General features: G+C 29.7%; 1 non-coding gene across 1 annotated transcript; it reads right to left on the bottom strand.

Annotated features, from left to right (window-relative positions):
* Positions 1 to 8333: 8333 nt before the first annotated feature.
* TRNAA-UGC (transfer RNA alanine (anticodon UGC)) lies at positions 8334 to 8406 on the bottom strand. The gene has a single exon. It is a non-coding gene; the product is annotated as a tRNA-Ala (tRNA).
* Between the last annotated feature and the right edge of the window lie 449 nt (positions 8407 to 8855).

The following is an 8855-nucleotide window of genomic DNA, read 5'->3' as shown; positions in this document are numbered from 1 at the left end:
ACAACTTTTGAAAGCATGCTTTATCACTAAAACTATTATATTCTATGAAATGTTTAGTAATAAAATATCGAGAAATTGAATTTCTCTTATGGTGATAAAAACACCATACTCAACATAAATAAAAATAATATTTTAATGCCTCTCACTACTTTAAATAAGATGAGCTTTCCATTGTCAATTAGTAGAACTATTCTACTAAATTAAGTATTTGCCAAGATTTACAACCTAATTGTAATGAAGAAAAAAATCTGATAGTAAATCATTATTCAACCATCAAGGTGTAATCTGTATTCTCCACCAAGAACTTAATAAATCAAATTTACTTATTCTTATTTTTCTTCCTTTTGAGGTATTTATAAAATTCCTTATCACGTGATATTCCAAATTAAGTTGGAAACATTTCCCTTATTAGCTCTAGTCATTATGATTTTCTTAGACTTTAATACTTAACTTTGGAGTTCATATAGCTTCTCATGACTCTAACATACAATATGTTTCATCATGACTCTATCTTATAGTCCAGACATATCATATGTTATCTAGAGAGTGAGAGTTGGCTATCACTGCAAAGATTATTCATGAACACTTCAAGAATTGGCAACAATTTCTGTTGAGAACATTTTCCAAATAAAAGATAAACTTACAGTGCCATTATGTGTTGATGACTTTTCAAGGTAACATAGTTATCAAGCCATTTGACTTAGTAATTAAAAAAATTAAAACCTTAAGAGAAAATGACATAACTTTGAATCATATAAAACATGTTAATTGACTATGCGCAATCTATTATCCATTCTTATTCAACATAAAAATTAAAAGAATGAACACAATTAATATGAGTTTAATTCAAAATTTCCATTGCTATGATACTCCAGTGAGTCATAGAAAAGCCACTAAGGGGTGGTCACTCATTCCTTCACGGGATTAAGACATTCTTAACCAATTGTTACACCAGAATAACTCTTATTTATATAACATTTAGTTACCATTTATTTGGTCAAGAAATTATTAACTTGCTTATCAATTTCTTGTAAGTGTGACCCTCCATTTTAAACCTTAGAGTTCCTCCCCAATGAGCCAACCGAAGGGAATAACCGATTGGGGAAAAAATAAAGCAATACTATCCATTTTTGGAGTTCACCATGATATTGACCTAATGCACAAACCATCTGAAGGAGGACGCTCCCAGAGTGTCCCGAAGACGTGCAAGAAGATCTCATGATGCAAACCAATGAATGAGACCACGGGAAAATTGACACACATCCTTCTCCCACTTATTATAAATACTTTCTCCATTCACCTTGATATTGACCCATGAAAACACCATCCGAAGGGGGGCGCTCCCAGTGTGCCTCGAAGCCAAGCATGAGTCTTACTATGTGAACTTCTAGGGAGAATGTGAGTGAAAAAATGACATATCATATACATATTTTTCCTTCCAATAAGTATTTTACAAACGAAGGTTCATTACTTAGGTAAATAGGCTAATAAATTTATCTAAGTGAACTATTAAATTTGCCCAATGTAACTCTTATTAAGGGTGTTCATGGGTTGGGTTGGGTTGGGTTGAAAGACTTTTTAGACCTAATCCAATTCTTCGGGTTGTAAATTTCTTCAACCTAAATAACCCTTAAAATGAGCCCAACCCAACCCAACCATGAAATATATTGGGTTGGGTTGGTTCGGGTTAATTGAGTCATTTATTTAAAATTTTGTTCTAAAAAGAAGCAAACATAAATATGTAAAAAATCTAATTTAATTATTTTCATATATTGAATTAAGATTAACTACTCAATTTCAATTTATTTAGTGAATTTTTTTTCTAAAGTGTAAAGAAATTACTTTTAAGAGTTGTTGAAGAATAAATTATTCAAAAAATATTAGAATTAAATAAGATTAAAATTAATATATGCATAAATAATTGTGTTAGAAGTAACCATATATATATATATATATATATATATATATATATATATATATATATATATATTAAAGTTAATAATAAATTTGGGTTGGTACAGGTTGGTTTGAGTTATATTAGGTGAACTCGTGAACCAATAAAACCCATAAAATTTTCATTTATTTGAACCCAACCCAGCCCAAATGAGTTGATAACCCAACCCAAACCACACGGGTTGGGTTGGGTTGGGTTGATCGATTTTTTTGGGTCATCAGGTTTTTAGAACACCCCTAACTTTTGGATAGTTTAACAATATATGATTCTTGTTTATTAAATACTTCAATAAGCTTAATCATTTATTGCATGCTTATAACATTGTTGTGTAATTCACCTTTCAGGTCGGTTTCCAGGTAGGGGTGTTCCATTTCCATCAACTTAAATATCATAACCTTAGATAGAACCTTCCTTAGACAAAGGTCCCAATTATGTTATAAATTTAATCTTTTATTTAATCTAATGTAATCACGGAAGTTAAAATATTAAACCTATTTTTAATCATATTAGAAATATTGTTAACATAGGTCTAGATGAAATTAATTTAAAACTATTTAAAGTTAATTTAACCTATGTTTTCATGCAGCTCTTTATTATAAATTTTAATTATAATTTCATTAAACTTATAACACTTATAAAGAATTAATAAAATAATTAAAACCTATACATGCATCTAATGATATACTTTGAAAAATTATAACAATTATAATTTTACTAAAGTGGTGTCATGCTCCATGCATCTTCATTTTCATTACATTATACATAGCATTTATATAATAAAGTAAGGAAAATAACATAACACTCATCCAACATTTATATAATAAAGTAATGAAAATAACATAACATTCATCCATCCATCCATACTAAATATTATAACACTTATAATATAAAATGATGCATGGACATGTTATAAACGCATGTAATCATATAATATAACAATTATATTAAATATGATGCATGAGTATGCTTAATTAAATCATGCAACTATATGATATAACATTTATATTAAAATGATCCATGAAATAATATTTATCCTGTGGTGGGATTTTTATACTATATGGCATACACTATATAATATAATAAATAAATCCTATATCACATGTATAACAAATATAAAAGCAACATCAAACTAAAATTGACATCCCAAACATGAATTAAATTAATATAACACTTATATTAATTTATTAATGAAACAAATAAATTAAATTAATTATTATAAATTAATAATTAATAATAAAAAAAACTGCTTGAAACGGCTGCTTGGAGCACTTAAAGCCACAACCTAGAACTACCACTACACGCACGTCTCACGTTTGAAGCGTCGCAATGCTCCAACCGAATATCGCGACGCTAGCATTTGAATCATCATAGAATAGCGCTACACTGCTCACAATGTTGCGACGCTTTTCGAAGTGTTGCATTGTTGCGGCTGGAGCATTGCGACACTAAGCCCTCTACCTTACAGCATAAGACGAGCGTTGCAATGCTCTAAGGCAGAATGCCTATCTACTTCGTCCGATTATTCGAATTGCTCTATTCTTGCTCCAAATTTCTCCAAATTGTAGTCAAAACTTGGTCAATGACGCAAAGTTAATACAGACTCGATTGTAAGAAACTTATGCCAAAAAATACAACGGACCCTTACAAACCGATTGAATTAAGCAGTAAATTACAATGCCAATTTCGAAACCATCCAATGTGCAAAAACCAAAACATTCAACTTTCATAATGTAGAATATTTACCCACTAATACTCCGAATTAAAGTTCGAAAATGAAATATAGAGATTTAACATGGCTCTAATACCAATTGAAGAGATTAGAATTCCCTACAGTGGAAGCAATTGGACACATCGGTCTTTAGATTTCATTTTACAAAACATATAGAGTAACTCAGAGCAATAGAAACACAAGGATAAACATAATTAGTCTAAGCATGATTGTACTATGATGAAAATAGAGAAGAGGGATAGGATATCACACACTCTTGAAGAAGATCGTCTTCTCGCTTCCTCTCCCAAGCACCATCACGGGTTGCTTCTCCCGATCTCCCGAACCCACAACCATGAATACAACGTACACGATGAAGAGGACACTACAACGAGATCTTCCTCATTATTCTTAGGAATGAGAATCATTAGAGAGTTGTGGACTTCTAATGATCAATTTTGGTGATAAGGGAGAGTGTGATCTTTTTTTAGATCTTGGTTGAGAGAAAATCACAAAGAGATTGGATGAGGAAAAATATGATCTTCTCTCTCTTTTTTTTTCACATTCCTGAGGGGTTGAGGTGGGGTTGAGGGAGTTAAAATTAACTTCCTCCCCCCTTTTTTCTTAAATTTCAAAGTTCAAAACAATTTGAATTTGAATTTAATAATATATATATATATATATATTAACTAACTTAATATATATAAATATTAAACTATATGTTATATCACATATAACATATAATCTATAGCGTTTTTATAGATCGCATTCATGTATATTAATATTTGAATCACATTCAAATAACAACCTTTCTCATCAAACTATATAATTTCAATATGTACCATATTCACATTAATTTTAGTATATAGTTTCTATATGAATCATAATAATATAATTAATATTTGAATTATATTTAAATATTTATTTTTCTCATAGAACTATATAAATTTAATTGAATATGATTTTAGCATATAGTTTTTATATGAACCATATTCATACTAAATATTTATTTCTCTTATAAAATTATATAATGTATCAACATACATTATACTTTATAATCTATCAACATACATTATTTAATTGTATCTCATAATTCCCTTTAACTAATTTGAACAATTCAAAATAAACTAAAATTAATTTGATTCTAATTAGTTGCTAACAAGAGAACAATATGGACCTATAGATTGAAGCTCCAATGATACTTGATTAATTAATTAAACTCTTTAATTAAATTAATTAATTTTCATTAACTGCTGGTCACTCCACTAAAGATCGACAGTTGTACTATTCACACTATAGATATAATTTTGTGTACATTGGATATAACTGCTCAATAGTGCGTTAACCATTCACAAATTGCTCATACGTACAGTTGGGTCAAATTACCATTTTAGCCCCTATAATTACATCTAATTTCTTAGTACCATTGATCCCTCTAATGAACAATTAGTCATAGTCCAACTATAATCGAATCTACCTCGAGCTAGGAGAGGGCGAGATGCCTCTTGTTCATGCCTCAGAATCAACCCTTAAGGGAGCAATTTATCTACTTACTCTAATAATAGGGAACGAGTGAATTTCTTCTTGTGTAGCTGTATTCCCAACTCCCCAATCAGACGAATCCCCAAAACGATAGGCTTATTGAGTCGGAGAATCTGGCCACTCTCACCCATACAAATCAAAGGACTGCTCTTATAAGTAGGAGTTTACAACTCACTCAGAATTCAGTCAATTTACGTATGGTCATCTTGGTGAAATGTAAGTCTCTTCTAGCAATGGTGTTATAAAGAGAGCCTATGTGGTTCGATCTTATACAAACTCTTTGTCTTTGTATAGGAGACTCTCGCTCACATGTCTCCACATGAATGATCAGGATCATATCATTTGTAGCACTTTACAACAATTGTAATAACTACAAAGTGGGTCGTATCACTAGTGTTACCAAGACAAGGCACTCAACCTTATCCATATACTACAAACCATTTATATTATCACTTAAACATGATCCACCTGTATCTCCACATACATGTTTAAGTTACATTAGATAATCTTTGATCTTTGTTTAATGTATTATTGTATATTAAACTAATCAACCATTGATTCAAATAATATATAACTATGAGGCTTTAGGGCATAGATCCCAACACTATGTTCCTAGCTCCTTACCCGGTCTTATCCCCAAAATAGTAGGCTTGTTAGTCGGTGACACGAGCCACTCTTACTCATACAAATCAAAATACAAGCCCTCATAGACAAGAGTCCATAACTCACTCAGGGTTGAGATTGCGTTATATATGGTCATCCTATGAAATATTAATCTCTTCAGTCAACGATGTTACAATGAAAGATTAACTATTTCTTGGCCCAGTCTTATGCAAACTCTTTGTATAAGATATCTCCATGGTTTGGATCAGATAATTTGTAACGATGACAAAGTGGAACATATCCCTAGTATTATCAGGATAAGGTATCCAACCTTATCCATATACTATAGACCATTCGAATTATCACTTGAATATGTTCCATTTGTATGTCAACCACATACTGTTCAAGTACATGAAATAATGTTGAATCATAGTTTATTAGATTGAGTTGCGCAAGTCTAAATGTCAAATAAAATAACATTTGTTTTATTAAATAAATAATTTGTTTATACATTATAAACCATGAGATTTAACATAAACCCAAATACATGCAACATTGAGAATTCAAAGAAGAACATGCCCATTACCTTTATCTTTATTGATCATTATTTTTATAGTAGATAATGGTTGGTTGTATATTGACCTGTCATGTCTTGGATTACTGCACTTATTGCACCTTGTGGTTGGACAGTGTTCTCCAACGGATGGAGTCCATTTGACCATTGGCCTACCAATATTGGTTACAATTTCGATGGGAGGATTACTCTTTCGATGTATGTCGATGGTTTCTTCCATTCAAACACATGTCCAATCAAGAATATTGGTCCATCATATGCAAGGAGGAGAGATTCCACTCTGTAAGATCTATTGCAAAGGGCATAACGGTTAATGTTCCTTGTCTTTGCTACAACTATTGCATGTGAATGCAAAATCTACAAGGAGTTGAATTTTGCACGTGCACTTACACGTGTGTATGTTGACGATATCGTCCAAGTGACCATCCTTGATGATGAATGTATGACAGTCAATTGGGTTTACTTAGTACCGTTGATCGATCAAATGTATATGAATGATAAATATACAATTTAGAATGATTAGTAATAAACTTGGTGGTGTTCCAAGTATCATAACCCATAAAAATTAAGAGTCTTGTCACACAAACATGAGCATAGTTGACATGCACTTGTTCTTTTGAAGCTAGATTTTCAAATTCTTCTCATCTATATATGTTGTACCAAAAATAAGATGGTCTTGTCATAATAGTGAAAAAAAATTAAAACAAACCATTATTTTTCTAATAACGTCTCATTTGTTGTTGCCAAAATGAGCAAAACTCCACTATCATATTACATGCTATCAACATCGAAGTCAGGTGTACGATTCCCTATCCCCACATATTGTTAAAAAAACTCAGTTGCAATTCATTAAAAAAGGTTTAATTACAAATTTAGTCCTTAAAGGTTGAGGTTTGTGTCTATTTCGTACCTAAACATTTAAAATTATAAATTTAGTCATCAAATTTTTAAATTTTAAAAAATTCACAAATCTATTTAAGGATTCTATCAGACATAAAAATTAAATATTTATCCAATAAATCAATAAATTTTAAAACTTTCAAATTTATCCATAACTTAATTAATGTAAAATTAGAATTTATTGAATATAAAATTAAAAATTTATTTGTCACATAATTAAAAGTTTAAGAATTGGCTGGCCACTTTTAAACTTCTGAAGACCAAATAAACACATACTTCAAAAGATCATAGAGTAAAAATTTATTTTTAATCCCTAAGTTCTAGGTAGAGTTTTATTTCATCCCTAGATTTAGAAATTTTACACCTTTGACCCTTAATTTTTGAGTTTGATTACAATTTAGTATTTAATATTAATATCTAATTAACTAATTTAAAAGAATTACAGTTAATTAAGTTTTACTGATTTTTCATCACTATTAAAATGAATTTTAAAATTTTACTTCATAATTAGTGAAAATTTAGTATTTAGTAGAAAGTCAAAGTTAAAATGTAAATTTGAAATTCATGGATCAAATTTTTTAAAAAATGAAATCAAACTAATGATAAGGGTCGGTTGGTAACCGTTTGGTTTTTTGTTTTTGTTTTTGAAAAATAAGCCTATTTCATTTACATTTTTTTACAATAATTTGCATCATTTCTAAGTACAGTGATTGAATTCTTAGCCAAATTCCAAAAATAAAAGCAATTTTTTGAAAGCTAAGTTTTTTAGTTCTCAAAACTTGACTTGGTTTTTTAAATCATTGGTGAAAAGTATATAACAAAGGAATAAATTTGGAGGTGGGAGTGATGTCCATAGATTTAATTTTCAAAAACGAAAAAAAAAAAAAAGATTACCAAATAGGGCTTAAATATGTAATATTTTGAAACTTAGAGATCAAATAGAATCTAGACAAGATCTAACGACTTGAAAAGTAATTTTTTTTTTTGTAATGATGGGCACGGAAGAATTGGAAAATGATGATTAAAAAAAAAAAGAAATAGAAAAATATTTTTGGAGGTGCAGGGAATCGAACCCTGTGCCTCTCGCATGCAAAGCGAGCGCTCTACCATATGAGCTACACCCCCACTTTGTTTAAAGAATTTTTTCAGTAATAATATATATTAAATAGTATTTATATTAAAAATTCTTTTAACTAAAGGTAACTTGTGATTAGACACTTGAGTGTATTACAAAAAATAAATACAGATGCATAAATTTTCACATATATTTTTATCGTTTCCATTGGCTTAAAGACCATTTTCATTATCTACTACATGATTTATTTTCTTTGGGCTGGCTTAGGTTACAATTCTACAAAGCACTAATGAATTATTTAGACCCTATTTTATAATATATATTTTTTAATTTTTGAAAATTAAAGTCTATTTCCTCACATTTTCTTACGATGGTTTGCATATTTAAGTACAAAATTTGAATTCTTGGCCAATTTCTAAAAAGAAAAACAAAATTTTTAAAATTACTTTTTTTAGGTTTCAAAATTTGACTTGGTTATTGGAAACATAGATAAAAATTA

The sequence above is a fragment of the Benincasa hispida genome, chromosome 5 (assembly GCF_027475165.1).
Source record: "Benincasa hispida cultivar pf3 chromosome 5, pf3_genome.v1.1, whole genome shotgun sequence".
In the NCBI taxonomy this organism is placed as follows: domain Eukaryota; kingdom Viridiplantae; phylum Streptophyta; class Magnoliopsida; order Cucurbitales; family Cucurbitaceae; genus Benincasa; species Benincasa hispida.
Note: the sequence above shows the minus strand (reverse complement) of the source record. Positions and strands in the feature narration are given on the sequence as shown.